Source organism: Pan paniscus, chromosome 3 (assembly GCF_029289425.2).
Source record: "Pan paniscus chromosome 3, NHGRI_mPanPan1-v2.0_pri, whole genome shotgun sequence".
Taxonomy (NCBI): domain Eukaryota; kingdom Metazoa; phylum Chordata; class Mammalia; order Primates; family Hominidae; genus Pan; species Pan paniscus.
The window spans coordinates 20,063,540-20,083,418 of NC_073252.2; the positions used below are offsets into that span (position 1 = coordinate 20,063,540).

At 37.4% G+C, this 19,879-nt stretch overlaps 1 pseudogene; it reads left to right on the forward strand.

The window, feature by feature from the left end:
* Window positions 1-43: 43 nt before the first annotated feature.
* On the forward strand, window positions 44-3,611 carry LOC129397573 (large ribosomal subunit protein eL21-like; annotated as a pseudogene).
* The last annotated feature ends 16,268 nt before the right edge of the window (window positions 3,612-19,879 follow it).

The window sequence follows — 19,879 nt, forward strand, 5'->3', positions numbered from 1 at the left end:
AAGCATTGTGTGGAACCCAAGAACATATTTGATGAATCTATATCCATAAGCATGAAGCAAGTGGAGGCTAAACTCTCCCCAAGTGAGAAGAAGGCCTTGAAAGGTTTGTTGCTGGAAACCAGAGGCTGGAGTAGCATTCTTGAGCGGCTGTTTAAGCAACCAGTAATTCGCCAAAATGACGAACACAAAGGGAAAGAGGAGAGGCACGCGATATATGTTCTCTAGGCCTTTTAGAAAACATGGAGTTGTTCCTTTGGCCACGTGTATGTGAATCTATAAGAAAGGTGATATTGTAGACATCAAGGGAATGGGTACTGTTCAAAAAGGAATGCCCCACAAGTGTTACCATGGCAAAACTGGAAGAGTCTACAGTGTTACCCAGCATGCTGTTGGCATTGTTGTGAACAAACAAGTTAAGGGCAAGATTCTTGCCAAGAGAATTAATGTGTGTATTGAGCACATTAAGCACTCTGAGAGCCGAGATAGCATCCTGAAACATGTGAAGGAAAATGATCAGAAAAAGAAAGAAGCCAAAGAGAAAGGTACCTGGGTTCAACTAAAGCGCCAGCCTGCTCCACCCAGAGAGGCACACTTTGTGAGAACCAATGGGAAGGAGCCTGAGCTGCTGGAACCTATTCCCTATGAATTCATGGCATAATAGGTGTTAAAAATAAATAAATAAAGGACCTCTGGGCTGTAAAAAAAAAAAAAAAGAAAGAAAGAAAGAAACTATTTCAGGCCGGGCACAGTGGCTCATGCCTATAATCCCAGCACTTTGGGAGGTCGAGGCAGGCAGATCACTAGGTCAGGAGATCGATACCATCCTAGCTAACATGGTGTAACCCAGCCAAGCGCAGTGACATGTATCTGTAATCCCAGCTACTTGGGAGGCTGAGGCAGGAGAATCACTTGAACCTGGAGGCGGAGGTTGCAGTGAGCCAAGATCGTGCCACTGGACTCCAGCCCAGGTGACAGAGCGAGACTCCGTCTCAAAAAAACAAAACAAACAAACAAACAAAAAAACAAAAAACACAAAAACAAACAAACAAAAAAACACTTCCATCCCTTGATTGTTGACTATAGGTACAAAGCTGAAGCTGTACATAGCAAGAAAAATTTAGACACATCTACCCACTATGTTGATGTCCCCATACCAATTTTGAGCAGGACCTGTGACTCAACATTACAGATCTTGCAAAACCAAGAGATAATTGTTGTAACCATTGTCCAAGATGGGGCCCCAATCTGCCTCCTGGTGTTCATGTCCTTGTTTACTCTCCTCATATATTGATTAGGACTGCCTTCTATCACCAGTGAGGTGCTGTGGAAACGAGAGTGACATCATACAAAATACATGACATCCATCTTACTCTCTTTTGCATCACTCACACTAGGGAAGCCAGTTGCCATGTTAGAGGATACTCAAGAAGCCCTATGGAGAGGTCAATTTGCTGATAAAAGGAAGCCTTCTACCAATAGCCACATGAATGAGCTATCCTTGAAAAGAATCCTACAGTTCTAGTCAAGCCTTCAGATGAATATAAATATGGCTGATACTTTGATTACAAGTTCATAGGAAACCATAAACAAGAGCCACCTAGCTAAGCTTCTCCAGAATTTATGACCCACAGACACTGTGCGATAATGAATGTTTACTATTTTAAATCTCTATTTGAATAAAGTATTAGTTCGTTTTCACACTGCTGATAAAGAAAGACATACTAAAGACTGGGCAATTTACAAAAGAAAGAGGTTTATTGGACTTACAGTTCCACATGGCAGGGGAGGCCTCACAATCATGGTGGAAGGTAAAAGGGACTTCTCATGTGGTGGTGACAAGAGAGAGAATAAGAGCCAAGAGAAACAGGTTTCCTATTATCAAACCATCAGTCCTTGTGAGACTTACTCACTACCATGAGAACAGTATGGGGGAAACTGCCCCCATGATTCAATTATCTCCCACTGGGTCCCTCCCACAACACATGGGAATTATGGGAGCTACAATTAAAGATGAGATTTGGGTGGGGACACAGAGCCAAACCATATCAAATAATTTTGTTAAAATTATCATTAGGAAACAGACACCACAATTAATTATTAGGTTAAGAATACAGTTTAGTGAAACTTTTTTTTTTTAGAATGTGCTGACAAGGGTTTTGAGATAAGTATGTTTAGGTTACTCAAAAAAATAAGTAAGGGAAAAACATCCATATAAAGAAAACTTCAAAAGCAAATGAAAAAGAACAGCCAGACAAGGAAAAGAACGAGTTAGACACCTTAAAATGTTAAAGACAGTCACTGATTTAATCTTTTAATTCAACATAAATGATAGAACACACCTGTATTTAATAAATTAGAAAATCCATTCACATAATAACAGATATCAGTTGTCCATATAATATGTTTTGTGTGACTTGCTTTGAACCAATAGAAATAGCAAAGGGAATGGAAGGTACAAGATTATGGTTACCTGATTACATTGTGTTAAATTGTAGCACCTGTCTGGCTGAAGTCTCTCTCACCCTCTTTCTCTCTCCCCCCACCCCACTGGCTTCAAGAAGGCAGAACCCACACTAGGAAATGAAATGTCCCAAGAAAATGCAGGTGGCCTCCAGGAGATGAGGATGGCATTTGACTAAAAGCCAAGATAAAACTGAAATCTTCAATCCTACAGCTGTAAGAAACTAAATTGTGCTAACTACCTGAAAAAATGTAGAAGCAGATCTTTCCCTAGTTATTCCTCTGATAGGACTGCAAAATCCTGACCTGCAAAACCTGTGAGATAATAAATGTGTGTTGCTTTATGACCGGTACACATGTCACACTCAGCATTGATATTTAACTCCAGAGACACTGGGATTAGTGAGGGTCCTCCCTGAGACCCAGTTGTCTTTATTCTCAGCATTTAATGGAGTAATCTTTCGTGTCTTTCAGACCTTGGGCCCATTTGTACACTTCATTCCTGGTTTTCAGAGATTTCTACAACCAAGACCTCAATTCTTTTTCAGAGAATATTGCTGCTTATATGCTATCCATCTTCAGGGATTTACTTTCCACTAGTGACCCTGTTCAACTTGATTCAATAAGGGCAAGAATATTTTCTTCAGGCTGCATTCAAACTCACCTTTTTTTTCTCTGCAGCTGTAAGAACTCCCAGCTCCTTGGAGACTTTTAAGAACAAACTGAAAATGCTCTTATTTGTCTAGGCTTAGCTGTCGGCTAATATGCTAAGAGTGTATTTTATATTGTATTTTCATCATAGCCCTTTGAAATGCTTTGCATAAAAGACCCTTTATAACTGTCTCTGCCCTTCCTCTCTTGCCTATAGAAGTGAGTTCTGCACTAGGGAGAAGGACTATTTATTTCACCTCCTCCTGTTCTCACCCCCCTCCCCATTTACTACTTCTCCATTTTTGGTGAAAGGCACTTGATTGAAGGAAACTTGCCAGCAGCACTCTCTTTTAACTCCTTCATGCCTGCCTCCTGTCAGCTCTCTGGGCATTTAGAAAGAGCTAGCCAAGATGAATACCCTTCTTGGTTATAAAGGTGCCATATGAATGTACAGTCTTTGGGCACATAATTCTACCATTCACCTATGACAAATATAAAAATCCAGCATCATATTTAAAAAGAGGTGCTGCTTTCCTTGGGACAAACAAATAGAGTCTAGAACATTATTGAAATTGCTCATTCAATTATTGTGATGCTCATATAGAAAGTATTACATGATGCAGAAATAAAAGAGATGAAAAACAACTTATTAGGTGTCTAAGTGGTTTTAGACTTTGTATATTTGACACATCATTTGATCATTAAAGTAAGCTAAAATTGATATTTTTGTTTTTACAGATGAGAAAACAAAGCCTGAGTTTGGTCAAATGTCTCCAAATAATTGTAATTAGCAAATCCAAGATCTGTATAACTTCCTTTCCATTCCAAACTCTTGGTTCCAACACTAATTGTTTTATCTTTGGTCAAATAAATTATCTGTGCTTGAATTTTTAAATTATTTGCCTCATCTATTGCTGTATAACAAATTGCCACAAGCTTAAGAGCTTAAAACAACCCAAGTTTCTTAAAAGAACTCAGGTTAGAACTCTGGGTATGGCTTAGCTGAGTCCTCTACTTCAAGTCTCCCAGGTTGGAATCAAAGTGGCCTGATCTGCATTCTCATCTGAGAAATGACCAGGGAATGAACTGCATCTACCCTTGTTCAGGGAGTTAGCAGAATTTAGTTTCTTGCAGCTGTTGGACCAAAGATCTGTTTTATCCTGACTTCTAGCTAGAGAACACCCTCATATCTTAGAAGCCACCTGTAGTTTTTTTACACACGAGTCTTTCCAGTGTGGGTTAAACCTCTTTGAGGGCAGCAAGAGAGAGAGAGGCACTGGGACTCTAGGAAGAAAGATGCTACAATCTAATACAATATAATCACATATCCCTAATCTTGTACATCCCATTCCCTTTGCTACTTCAATTGGTTCAAAGCAAGTCACACCTAACTACACCCAAGAAGAGGGGATCACATGAACTCCATGAGGCAGGGATCATGGGACTACCTTAAGAGTCTGTTGACCACAAAAGTAAGAAGGGTTATCAGTAATTCATTATGTTGTTGTAACATTATTGTGATATTATCAAACCCAAAGTAAGTGCTCAAGGAATATGATGTACCTATTAAAGTTCAGGCATTTTTTTCTTACAAAAAGTATATAAAAATAGAAGCACTATAAGAAATAAACAAAGGTTCACCTCTTCATCACAATAAAGAAACAAAATATCTTGCCTTCACAATTACTTCCTCTTAAGCAACTGACTTACTTCTTCACTACCAACCAACAATTCATTATGTTGTTGTAACATTATTGTGATATTATCAAACTCAAAATAAGTGCTCAAGGAATATGATGTACCTATTAAAGCTCAGGCATTTTTTTTCTTACAAAAAGTATATAAAAATAGAAGGACTATAAGAAATAAACAAAGGTTCACCTCTTCATCACAATAAAGAAACAAAAAAATCTTGCCTTCACAATTACTTCCTCCTAAAGCAACTGACCTACGTCACTACCAACCTTGAAAGAATAACCACTATTCATTGACATCACCTGTTCATATTTCACTCAAGAAGTTTCAATCTGATTTCTTCCCACTGACAAAGATGCCAATAAAATAGTAAAAGTCAAATTCAACAGGCTTTATTCTGCTCTCCCCTATCATATCGGATAACATTGAAAATATCTCTTAACACTGTTCACCAATCACTGTATGTTTCATTGCAGTATTTTCTTTTTATTTTCTCCTTCTTATGACTCTTGGACTTCCATTATTTGTCTGTTTTTTGTCCTTTCATATTAGCATTTATGTTTCATATGAACAAAAAGTTTTTTATATACATATTGCTGTGTTTACAGAGTTAGAACAAAGCCTGGCTATTGCAATCATCTGATACTTGATTGTGGAATGCATTAATAAATGAATGAAAGAAAAATACTTGCCCCCCAATACTATTGGTAAACCCAGTGGGGAGGTAAGGATGCCATCTACTATCATGATTCATTGTGGCCATTCATTCATTCACATATAATGTGACCTCCTTATCACAACAAGGTGGAATTTAAGAATAGTTTAAATTCTTATGTTCTTTAGTAATTTTTAGTATTTTGAACAGGTTATATCTTCATTCATATCGGAATGAGTTTCAAAAGTATAAAAGCATTTATAGTAGAGGGTCTTCCTCTCGTGAAGCTGCCACTGATACCAATTTCTTTGTTACCACGTATATTCTTTCAGAGATAATTCACATACATATATGTTTCTAGCTCTCCCACATAAAGGCAGCTGCTATGCATACTGTACTGGACCTATGGGTTTCACACTCAATATATTATGGAGATATTTTTATCCATACATTGTGAATTCCCTTATTCATTTTTAATAGCTGCATAACATTCTCTTGTAAATATATATCATAACTTAATCAGCCATCCTAAATAAATCTAATTTATTTTTATTGTTCCATAAATCAATTTACTTACTAAAAACAAAGGTGCTACAGGAATAAATTCTTATTTTTTAAATTAGTATAAACTTTGTGTTTTGAAATCCCTTTCTGTCAATCAAATGATGTGGATAGGAGTCATTCATTTCCAATGAATCCATCCAGCTAAAATGTTTGCTGAAGGGAGGAAAAAGAGGGAGAGAGAGAGCATCTTGTTTAATGTTTGAATATTTCAGCTAGAAAAAAGATAGTACTACAATAAAAAATTTATTGTTTCTAAGTTACTATCTCAAAACATTTATAATATGGTGGGGTTTTTTTTGTAATTCAACTATTAGTATGAACCATGTATGACATCACTTATTTTAAAACTTTCATACAATAAAGACCTGGGAGCTAAATTACTGGCAGATCTACATACGTCATGAAAATTAGTTTTGCATATTAAATTAGATTAACTTACTTCAAATTAACCCTCCTTGGTAGTGTAGAAAAGGCATTTTTGTGATCAATAAATATAAATTTCCTTCTTCACATTTCTCAAACTTCTTTGCAGTTATTTTGGGGCCATGTGACTAATTCTAGCCAAAGAGCCACAGAAATGTGAATCGAATCAGTAAGTGTTACTTTAAGTCTGAGGCATTTAAGATTTGGTGTACCACTTCTATGCCATCTGTTCCCATCTTAAAGCCACTACAGGGTCCTCATGTTCCATGTCACAAAGCTATAAAAGTATGGGGCTTCCATCAGCCTTAGTCTCTGAGTGATTACATTGAGCAGATTCCCCTGTTCAACCAAACTTCCACCCAAAAAAAGACTCTTTTTTGATATGCAACATAAGCAAAAAATACACTTTTTTCTTATTGTGAACACATTAATACTCATTGGCTTATTTGTTCCTATAGCATAGCTTACCTTATCCTGACTAATATAAATATTCATGGGAAAATCTAATTTTGGAATATATTTCTTCTTTTGTTCTGTAGCTTGAAAAGCCCTGAAAAATTCAATTTGAATACTGCAATTTTCAAAATACAGATATATCTATTGCCAGCAAGAAATATTCACGAGCATGGCAGGATTTTTTTTTTACATTGATGCTTAAATTGAAGTGAAATCACTGAAAATGTAAATGTAAAGGAGTCCTTTATTGCTTGAATGTGGAATTGAAAATAAACACAGTATGGAAGAGTTGAATGTACACATCTGAACCACACACAAATAGTATAGAGTCTAAAAAGTATATGGTAGTTATACTATTTGTGTGTGTGGTTCAAATGTGTACATTCAATGAAACAACAGGTGCTGGAGAGGATGTGGAGAAATAGGAACACTTTTACACTGTTGGTGGGACTGTAAACTAGTTCTACCATTGTGGAAGTCAGTGTGGCGATTCCTCAGGGATCTAGAACTAGAAATACCATTTGACCCAGCCATCCCATTACTGGGTATATACCCAAAGGAGTATAAATCATGCTGCTATAAAGACACGTGCACACGTATGTTTATTGCGGCACTATTCACGATAGCAAAGACTTGGAACCAACCCAAATGTCCAACAATGATAGACTGGATGAAGAAAATGTGGCACATATACACCATGGAATACTATGCAGACATAAAAAATGATGAGTTCATGTCCTTTGTACGGACATGGATGAAGCTGGAAACCATCATTCTCGGCAAACTATCACAAGGACAAAAAACCAAACACTGCATGTTCTCATTCATAGGTGGGAATTGAACAATGAGAACACTTGGACACAGGAAGGGGAACATCACACACCGGGGCCTGTTGTGGGGTGGGGGGAGGGGGGAGGGATAGCATTAGGAGACATACCTAATGTAAATGACGATTTAATGGGTGCAGCACACCAACATGGCACATGTATACATATGTAACAAACCTGCACGTTGTGCACATGTACCCTAGAACTTAAAGTATAATTTAAAAAAAAAAGAAAATAAAAGAAAAAAAACTATATGGTAGTAGAAAAGAATGGGATAAGTCTAACTTTTGTATTCTCTGTTGACTCAGCTCATGGATACCATGAGCCTAAAAAGGCTTTATATTCAATGACTTCTGTTAGGTTGCTGCTGTATTATCAGTAAAAAATAATAACCAGATCATTCGTTAGGGCAGAATTTCAGAATCATGAACGTATACAATGTTTTCAATGCCCCAAGAGGTGGAGATATTTCATATTTCTTTTAAGATTCCAGAAAATTTCAAATGCAAAGATAAGGAACAATTTTGGGGTGGCATGATGGTTAATATTAGGTGTTAAGTTGACTGGAATGAGGAATACCTAGATAGCTGGTATAGTATTGTTCCTGTGTGTGTCTGGAAGGGTGTTGCCAGGGGAGATTAACGTTTTTGTCAGTGTACTGGGAGAGGAAGACCCACCCTCAATGTGGATGGGCACCATCCATTTGGCTGCCAGCATGGCTAGAACAAAGCAGGAGAAGACGGTGGGATAAGCTGGCTTACTGAGACCTCTCTTTCATTTTTCTCCCTTGCTAAATGCCTCCTTCTGTTCCTCCTGCCCTTGGACATCAGACTACAGGTTCTTCAGCCACTTGACTCTTGGCCTTACACCAGTAGTTTGCTGGTGGCTCTTGGGCCTTCTGCCACAGACCAAAGTCTGTGCTGTTGGCTTCCCTACTTTGAAGGCTTTTGGAATCAGACTGAGCCACTGTTTTCAGGACATTTTTAAATCCTGCAAATAAATGGATGGATTCCAAGAAATACCCCACCCATCCAAGTTCATACTGCATTAAAAAAATAAAATGCTAACTACGTGCAATTCTTCTAATACAAAGCTCTATGTATTTATACCTAACATATCCTTGTCCTGAAGGATCATCCTCTCTTCCTATATTAAACTTGCCAAACAGAATTTGACTTTTTTCTTCCCCAGCTTGCAGGCAGCCTATCAGGGGACTTTGCCTTGTGATCCTGTGAGCCATTTCTCCCTAGTAAACTCCCTTTCATATATACATATATCCTATTAGTTCTTTCCCTCTGGAGAAACCTAATACAGGATTATTGTATTAAATGGGGCTGACTGCCAACTGGAAATAATATCAGGGAGAATGCGCATACATGGACACATAAAATCTTATTATCTGAATTTCAGCTATATCACTAATTATTTGTAATACCCTAAAAAACTTTAGAAAACTTTTAAGAGAAAAAGATGAAAATGAATTCCTGCAGGTTTGGAATCAGGCATTAACCAGTTTGTGCCAATGTTCTAGGTGTTGGGGATGCAGGACCAAATACAACACTTCAGGTCTTTCAGGGAGCTTATATGTAAATTTGAGCTGCTTATATAGGAATGTGACTCTCAAGGTTGCAAATCTTCCACTTGAATATATATCTTCTCCTAGAAGAAGAGAGCTAATAGCCTCACTCTGGGACTAAGAGTAGAAGCAGTGAACAAAAAACTTGTCATCGATGGAAAATAATTTCTCATGCACAGCATGGTTGATTTTATTAATCTGCTTTGGACAACCTCACCTTCTTTTTTTCTTCATTTATTTATTCAGTAAATGTTTATTGAGCAAATGCATTGTGCTAAGCACTACAGCAGGAGCTGGAAATGTATGCATTTTTTCTTAATCTAATATGAACAAAAATCTGCTCATGGACAATATAATGTAATCAGATAATTGTTAATAGAACTTATCATAAGATGCTATTGAAATGCCAAAAAAGAAATATTTAAATGTCTGAATATTGAGGAGATGGGGTAGGTAGTGGTAGTAAGAGAAGACATCACAAAGGTTATAATAAACTATTTTGGAAGAAAATGTTAAATTCTATTTGCACATTTAATATCTAGAGAGACGATGATCTTTCAGGACAGGGGTATATTAGGTGTAAATAAATAGAGCTACATGCAGAAGAATTGCATGTAGTTAGCTTTTTTTTTTTAATGGAGTATGAACTTGGATGGTGGATTATTTCCTGAAACCCAGCCATTCATTTGCCAGGTTTTAAAAATGTCCTGAAAACAGCTAACCTAAAAATATTAGCAAAAGAAAAAGGAGGTGTCTTTCGTTTTTCATTCTTATTTAAAATTCAAATTGAAAGTTGATTTTCTAGGTTATATTTAGACATTTTAAGGTAATGGAGAGAGAGAGGGCTTATCATCTCAGCACATTGGCATGCAACTTGGGTTTGTACTTTTTAAAGTAATTACAGGGAAATGTGTGTATTTATAGTTGACTTTGACTTTCTTACAATTATTTAATAAGGCAGGCTCGCTATATTACTCTCATGATCTAAGAACCTGTAATCTCTCTGGAGTCTAATTATCTCCTGATAACCTTGCCCCTTGACGACATTTGTATTACTATTATAAAACATGTTTATTTTGGGAAAGGACATATATTTTGTGGTGTAATAGCATTAAACTGTCAGACCTGAGTGTTAACAGCAATTTGCCCTAAGAGCTTTCAGAAAAGATTAGCTCAGGCATTATATGTGGCTTATCAGACAATCTAAGGGGCTCAAAAGACATTTTTATTACAACTATTTTTTTCTTGGAAAAGAAAGTCTTGCAGCTCTAGAACTTGGCTTTAATATCTTCAAACAGGGCTATTTACACTTTTACCTGTTAAAACTTTTACTGAAGGTTGCAGGCAATTAGGAGGAAACGCAAAAGAAATGTAACTGGCATAAAAAAGCAATTGAGGTCATGTCAAGAATAATGATGCTGAAATTTAAGCATATGGTTCTAGAATCAGAAACCTTTTGTTTCAAGTCCAAGTTCTGTCCTTATTACCAGTGTTAGTTTATAAAAATTATTATTTAATTTATCTTAGCCTTCATTTTCTCATATGTAAAATGGGGATTACAATGAGGGGATTGGTAAAAATATTCAACTTACATTATTATATGAGGAATTAAAGTAAGTATTAGTTAAAATATTTTAAGGGTGATAAAAACCCATTAAGAAACATATATATATATATTTTGTTTGTTTGTTTTGTTTTGTTTTGTTTTGTTTTGTTTGAGACGGAGTCTCGCTCTGTCGCCAGACTGGAGTGCAGTGGCGCAATCTCGGCTCACTGCGATCTCCGTCTCCCAGGTTCAAGTGACTCTCCTGCCTCAGTCTCCTGAGTAGCTAGAATTACAGGCACATGCCACCACACCCAGCTAATTTTTATATTTTTGGTAGACATGGGGTTTCACCATGTTGGTCAGGATGGTCTTGATCTGACCTCATGATCCGCCTGCCTCAGCCTTCCAAAGTGCTGGTATTACAGGCGTGAGCCACCAGGCCCAGCCAACTACTGCTAATCATCATTATCCATTCATTACCAACAAATAGGTATTGTTCTTCAGCTTTGTGCTACTCACAGCTATAAAGTAGTTATGAAAGGGTAACCCAAAGTTGTTTCCTGCCATCACAAAGCTAAAATACATATGTTTGATTATTATTCTAAAACATTTCATCTTTGAATATTCAATAGAAATTGCCCTCCCTGTCTGTCATCTGGGTTGAAATAGGAAAAACAACCACTGAGCCCCGAGTCTGGGGATGCCCATCACAGTAGGTTACAGCCAGAGTCCCTCAGACTGAGCCTGCTTTAAATGTGAAGAAGGAAGGTCAATGTACTGGGCACTGTACAAGTGATTTCATAATATGTCCTATGGGCCAGGCACAGTGTTCCAGCACTTTGGGAGGCCAAGGCAAGAGGATCACTTGAGCCCAGGAGTTCAAGACCAGCCTGGGCAACATGAGGAGACCCCATGTCTCCAAAAATAAAAAGCTAGCCTGGTGTGGTGGTGCGTGCCTGTAGTCCCAGCTACTTGGGAGGCTGAGGCAGGAGAATCCCTGGAGCTCAGGAAGCTGAGGCTGCAGTGAGCCTTGATCAGGCCATTGCGATTCAGCCTGAATAGAGTCACACACTGTCTCAAAAGTATATTATTACTATGTTTGGAACATCTTTGAAGCAGATATTCATTAAATTTTACTCTAGCACCTATTTGTGCCAGCCGCTCTGAAGATAAAGCAGTCAATATGAAACAACATTGTAGTTGAAGGAGATAAAAATAAATAGTAACAAAAATAATAAGTAAAATATATATTTAGCAAGCAAGATAGTGGTGAGTCCAGTAGAGAAAAATAAAGTGAGAAAGATGGATAGAGGTTGCAAGGGCAGGTACTGTCTTTGAAAGTGATCAAGAAAAGCCTCAATAAGCAGAGATGCTAATGATGCAGAGGCTTCAATAAACAGAGGAGAAGGGATGTCTTAATTGAAGCAACTGATGCTAAGAAAGATTTTTTCATTTATTATATAATTGTGTATTTACTTTTGCCCTTTCTGTAATTCAAAATTGATTTTAGGTGGCTTTAAAAAAGTCACAGAAGATAAAAAGGGACCAAGAAATTCCAAGCAAAGGGCAACAATGTAGAGAAGTAAAATAAACAAAGATTCAGATTCATATACAAAATTTGCTTTCCAAATAAGAGAAGTAAACTCAAAATTTTATTTTTGAGCATTCTACTAGCCTTTGCAAAGAGAAACTAGCCAATGGCAATATTGAAATAAATCCCTTACACAAAAATGCCACTGATAATTCAGGAGGGCCCGAGTTATTGCTGGTATTGACACCAGAGAGGAAAATGTAAACAAGGCACTCGCCAATATCACTACAGTAGATACATCAGCAATGTCCTCACTTCATTTATTATAGCGTTCCTACAATGTAAACAAAAAGCCAAAGGCCAAAGTCCAATTCCATTAATAGTGTTCCCCCAAAGCAAAATCAACACAATCCAGTTACTTACTTCTCTGAGGACCTGGATGAAACTCAGCATAGATTTTAGGTTATCTCAAGAATTGTTAAAGAAATTTTATTCAAAAAATATCATTTTAGTCAACTAAGAGAAACTTTACGTTGTCCCAATTATGCTACTATTCTAAGAATGCAATGATATGACTTTATAAAATCTAGGAACTTAACAAAGAAGTTTTCTAAAGAATTGACTGCTGCATTAAGACAGTGAGGTGAATCAGCTTACAAAAGACTACTGTACATCTAGGGCATGGAAGAGTCAGGTTTCAAGTCTTAGTAAATCTGACTTTTACATTCACTTCCCAATTGAAAATACGTCTCCATATGTATTTAAATTATGTTTAAATGATTATTAATTTTATTATATAAGTGGTAGATACACAGGAATAAAACAACATTCAATATAATACAGTAAAGATAAGTGAAATAATAATGTGTAAATAATAAATTAATAAAAATAGAAATATATAAATTTTAAAAAATAATAATTCTACATCAAATTTGCATGTTACCAGTCATTAAGAGTTTTTGTTCCTTTTTTTTTTTCTGAAGGTAAGTGAAATAATTGTAAACTCATTTAAAATACTTCAGGTATGAGACTGGCCAATAGAAGTATGAATGAAAAAAGTTGTGAGGGAGCTAATGCTAAAAAAGATAACTTACCCTAAAGCTATTTTAATCAATTGGTACGGAAAGGACAAATACATCAGTAGAAAAGAAGACAATCTAAGGGCAGATTGAAATATATACGTGAATGTCACAAAGACCAATTACTGACATTTCAATTCAATGAGGAAATAATGATGTATTTAATAAATAGTGCTAGAATGCTGCATTATCTGTCTAGGATGAAAAAAAAAGGAAAAGTCCCTATTTCACACCATACGCAATACCTACAAATGAGTTAGCAACTTTTTAAGTGATATAAAGAAGTTTCAGAAATCCTGCTGATTCTACTGGAAAGTTTCATTGTCCTGCTATATCTGACCGAATAAGGTGAGAAACTAGAAAGAGATCATGTCCTTTCAACAATGTCCCTGATATGGTTTGGCTCTGTGCCCCCCACCCAAATCTCATCTTGAATTGTAATAATCCCCACGTGTCAAAGCAGGACAAGTTGGAGATAATCAAATCATGGGAGCAGTTTCCCCCATACTGTTCTCATGATAAGTGAGTGAGTTCTTACAAGGTCTAATGGTTTTACAAGGGACTTCCCCCTTCTCTTGCTCTCAATTCTCTCACCTGCCATCATGTAAGACATACCTATTTTGCCTTCCACCATAATTGTAAATTTTCTGAGGCCTCCCTAGCCATGTGAAACTGTGAGTCAATTAAACCTCTTTTCTTTATAAATTACTTAGTCTCAGGAATTTCTTCATAGCAGCGTGAAAATGGACTAATACAGGAAATCAGTACTGCAGAGAGTGGGGCGCTGCTGTAAAGATAGCCAAAAATATGAAAGTGACTTTGGAAATGGGTAACAAGCAGAGCTTGTAACAGTTTGGAGGGCTCAGAAGAAGACGGGCAAATGTAGGAAAGTTTGCAACTTCCTAGAGACTTAGAGGGCTCAGAAGACAGGAAGATATGGAAAAGTTTGGAACTTCCTAGAGACCTGTTGAATGGTTTTGACTGAAATGCTGATAGTGATATGGACAATGAATTCCATGCTGAGGTTTTCTCAGATGGCAGTAAGGAACTTGTTGGGGCCTGGAATAAAGGTCACTCTTGCTATGCAAAGAGACTGGCACCGTTTTGTCCCTGCCCTAGAGATTTGTGGAATTTTGAATCTGAGAGAGATGATTTAGGGTATCTGGAGGAAGAAATTTCTAAGTGGCAAAGTGTTCAAGAGGAAGCAGAGCATAAAAATTTGGAAAATTTGCATCCTGACAATGAGATAGAAAATAAAAACTCATTTTCTGGGGAGAAATTCAAGCCAGCTGCAGAAATTTGCATAAGTAATGAGGAGCCAAATGTTAATCACCGAGACAATGGGGAAAATGTCTCCAGGGCATGTCAGAGACCTTCATGGAAGCCCCATTCATCACAGATCTGGAGGCCTAGAAGGGAAAAATGGTTTTGTCTGCCAGGCCCAGGGCCCCCCTACTCTGTGCAGCCTTGGGACATGGTACCCTGCATCTCAGCCATGGGTAAAAGGGGTCAAGGTACAGTTCAGTCTGTTGCTTCAGAGGGTGCAAGTCCCAAGCCTTGGCAGTTTCCATGTGGTGTTGGGCCTACAGGTATATAGAAGACAAGAATTGAGGTTTGGGAATCTCTGCCTAGAATTTAGAGGCTGTAAGGAAACATCCTTTAGGCAGAAGTCTACTGCAGGGGTAGAGTCCTCATGAAGAACCTCTGCTAGTGCAGTGTGGAAGGGAAATGTGGGGTCAGAGCCCCCATACAGAGTCCCCTCTGGGGCACTGCCTAGTGGAGCTGTGAGAAGAGGACCACCATCCTCCAGACCCCAAAATGGTAAATCCACTGACAGCTTGCACCATGTGCCGAAAAGCCACAGACACTCAACACCAGCCCATGAAAGCAGCTGCGAGGGAGGCTGTGCCCTGAAAAGCCACAGGGGTATAGCTGCCCAAAGCTGTGGGAGCCCACCTTTTGCATCAGTGTGACCTGGCTGTGAGACAGGGAGTCAAAGGAGATCATTTCGGACCTTTAAGATTGTGTACTTTAAGATTTTAGAGCTTTAAGATTTTTGACCCACTGGATTTTGGACTTGTGTGTCTCTGGTTGTGGGTTTTCTTCAGTGCATAGTTATTTTTTCTATTACATCTCATTAAGTGGAGGTTTCTCTCACAGGAATCGCATTTTTTCCCGGTTTCTGGAGACATTCTTAAGAAGTGCTTATACATTTGTCTGTGAGAAGTCTCTACAGGAATTTCTATTTTTAGGCCAGTTTTAGATTAGTTTTCAGGCTTGAGGTTTTCACACTGCATGAATGATTTGGAGTTCCACATACATGAGGTTTTGCTGGATGCTGTGATTTCTCCTGGGAATGAGGGGTATGGCTTACTACCAGGCCAGAACCCAAGGCTGGTAAGTGGAGATTTTTGGATTCTAATGAGAAAGGAAATCACATTCTCCTAGATTTTAGGTGTATGTAAAGATTTCATGTGAAACTCCCTACATACCTGAGGCTGGGTCCTCAACACTCTGGCTTGCTTCAAATGAAAATTTAGTAAGGAATATCCAAAGTTGACAGTTAACCAGTACACAGTACTTGTTATAATATTCCTATACCTTTAGCCATCCCAGTCATCTCAGCCCTTCACTGGGAAATAGATTCTCAGACTCTTCTAGAAAATATACTGACTTTCCAAGACTTAGCTTCCATAGTAAGACTGGCACCCAGTTTGGTGCTATACCAGTTGTTAAATATTAGCAATCTTACTTCTGATCCTAATCAACCACAACTCTCCATGAATATTATGATTTATATTCTTCTTCCATTTTGACTATCATTTCTTTTTGTTTCTAGCCTCTAATCTCCTTTCTGTCTTCAAAATTCCATGACTGTCTTTAGATCCTTTATAATAGACATACTGTGTTCACTTGAGATGTGGCATCCATACTCAGCATTGCAAATCAAGCTTAAAAACTCTAGTCGAAATACACGTTTTCTTTTATTTGTGGCCAGATATAAATAACATCACACTTTGATAAAGCAATCTGAATATTTTAAAATCTCATTTTCCAAAAACAAGAAAATTATGTTAGTTTAGCAACTTATAGTATCACATCTTAAATGGTTGGTGGTGATTTTGAAGTTTTATCAAAACCAAATTCAAATAATATTTGTGGAAAGCCTACTCAATTCACTTTATCACTCATAATAAAAATGCATGACCTTCTTGCTATGTATTCTCATTCTACTTTAATAATTATAGGAAAGACTAATCATATAGTTATTTCTATGCTTTATTTATATATTTTCTAAAAGTACCTTAATTATATCATGATGTAGGCAATAATGATGTGTAGTTTACTATCACTAAGTCCCCTGGATTCTCTTACTGTTAAAGCTTAGTTTACTATTTTGGAGATTCCTGAGTTCTCTCACTTTCTGTAGGTAAGGTGAAAAAAAAATGGAGGCAACTTTTGATTTCCTGTGACTTTCCTTATAACTCCTGACCCTCCATTATGTTGTTGAAATAATATAAAATCTTAACTTTTCACTTTGGATACATTTGCGGGAAAAGCTTTTGCTTAGATAGGACTGGAATTTAGATATAGGCTGAGGGCAATGAGAAGCCACTGAAGGGTTTCAAGTGGAGAAGTGATTTGATTTATAGTTTTAAATATTACTCTGTTAGTAGAATAAATTAAATATTACAGAGGGAAAATATTCAGCAAAGGAAACTACTTTGGCTGTAGGAATCTTATCATGAGATGATGGCAACTCCTCTAAAATGGGGTAATGGGAATGGATTCTAAGGATTTAAGAGTACAGTTGACAGTACCTAGTGATTAGATATTGGTAGCTAAGGACAGGCAGGGGTCAAGGACAGTTTCTGGACTGGCCCCCAAGATAGACAGCAACACCAGTTGCTAAGTGGGTTGAGACCAGAAGAGATGACACCGGTCATTACGATTGGTCGTATTGCTGGGAGCAGGTTTTGCAGAAGGAATGATGCACAAGTTATTAGCACTTGTGCTAACACCTTATCACAAGTTAACATTTATTTTGATCAGAAATAAATATTTTTAAAGTTATTTTCTTGTAATTGTATGTGTGTTTTAATTTTAATATATGATTACAAGACTTTGTAAGTCCTGTAATCCTATATTTTGGCAATAACAATTGCTTTAACCCTCATCTACATAATGGAAACAAATTACAAAGTTGAATGACTTAAAAAATAATTTGGAAACATACACCTTTCAAAACTGCGTAATAATAAGAATAATCTCAAACCAGAGTTAGCTGCCCTCACATGAGTCTGATACTACTGGATACCTTTTGGAAAGTTATAGTCACAATTAAGAAAAATCAGGTTTTTTTGAACACTAATACCCTGGTACTACTCTAGATATTTCATATGCATTTCATCACTAATCCTCAGAAAAACATAAGTTAGAAAAGGTTATGCCAATTTTACAAATAAGAAAACTGAGATTCCAAGAGTTTAAATAACTGACTCAAGGCCATATGACTTGTATTTAGCTACACTAGGATTTGAACTGAGGTTATGAGGACTTCAAAACCAAAACATGTCCTCTTTCAATTACATACAACTGCCTATAAATTAGGTATCAAACCTACTTATCTCTGAGCACATTTCACTTTTATGAGAAATTCTGTCCTATCCACTCCTTTTTCTGGGAGGAATAGTCTCATTTCCTCACTACCTACTTGATAGTCAATTGAGAACAGGAAATCAATCCTTTTGACTTTGGACCTAGTAACCACATATTATTCCCATGATCCACTAATTTAAATAGGGTGTGTATTAGGTTTTCAAAATTTCCACATAAATCATTCTATCCTGGCACATACCTCCTGCCTTCACTGATTGGACAGGCTCTTTCTTGCAAGATTCTTATTACAACTTTTTCCCTGCGGTCCATGGTTTCCGATGCATTTGACATATTTTCTTTAATGTGATCAGAACTTCTTGGAATCTACACTGGCTTATTATGACTGACACTATTTCTTTCACGGACTGCTTTTCTTCTGCACAATTGCAACTTGCCATCTATTTTAGGGCTTTTAACCAAAAGCCAGGGTTACTCACGTTTAGATCATTCAGATTAGTGTAAACTATCACAATGAGGAATAACATGCTCACATACTCTCTCCAGCAGACAACACTAGCTCTATCTAAATTCAGCAGTCCTGATCACTTATATGTTTAGCTGTTTCAGAAAAAAAACAGACTGAAAACTTATCTCTATTTTGGGGCACTATAGGTATCTTTTTCCATCAGTTTACATGTACTGAGAACCTAAGGTGTGTTGGGTACTATGATATATACTAGGCATACAAAAGCATGCTTCCTGTCCTCAAAAGATGGAATTCTAGTCAAGAAAATGAATAAATGTATACAGAATTCTAATGAGTGTTAAATGTCAAAAATAGTTGTCCCAACATCATTTTTCTCAAGATTTCCTTGCACCTCTTTGTCCACTAACCAGTTTATTTTGCTGGCTTCTCTTTGCTTGCCATTCCTGTAACTCTGGCATGACTCAGAGCTCTGTACTCAGCCAGATTCTCCCCACACCCTTTACACGGTTTTTGACAGCTTATTCTCACTCTAGTCTCTTAATGAATGAATTCCAAATGAAGTTCCCTTGGCACTTCCAACTTCATGTTCCATAGACCTCTCACACGGAACAAAAGCAAAATGGATCTCATCATCCTTCTTCAAAACCTGCTACCAGCAATACGACCAATCCTGGTGGCCAGCATCATCTCTTCAGATCTCCTCCTTCTCAGTAATTGGTGTTACTGTCCATCAGGGAAGTCAATCCAGAAACCATCCTTTATCCCTTCCTGTCCTTAGCTACCAATATCCAATCACTAGTTACTGTACATTTTACTTCTAAATCCTTAAAGTCCATTTCCACTGTCCCATTTTAAAGGAGTCACCATCATCTCATGATACGATCCTTACAACAACCAAAGTAGTCTTTCTTCATGAGTATTTTCCTTCTTTAATCTATATTCTACTAACAGAGTCATATTTAAAACTGTAAATCCAATAACTTCTCCACTTAAAACCCTTCAGTGGGGCTGGGTGCAGTCCCCTATAATCCCAGCACTTTGGGAGGCTGGGGCAGGTGGATCATGAGGTCAGGAGTTCGAGACCAGCCTGACCAACATGGTGAAACCCCAGCTCAACTAAAAATACAAAAATTAGCCAGGCATGGTGGTGTGCACCTATAATCCCAGCTACTCAGGAGGCTGAGGCAGGAGAATCGCTTGAGCCCTGGAGGCGGATGTTGCAGTGAGCCGAAATCGCACCACTGCACTCCAGCCTGGGTGACAGAGTGAGACTCCATCTCAAAAAAAAAAAAAAAAAAAAAACAACCTTCAGTGGCTTCTTCTTGCTCAC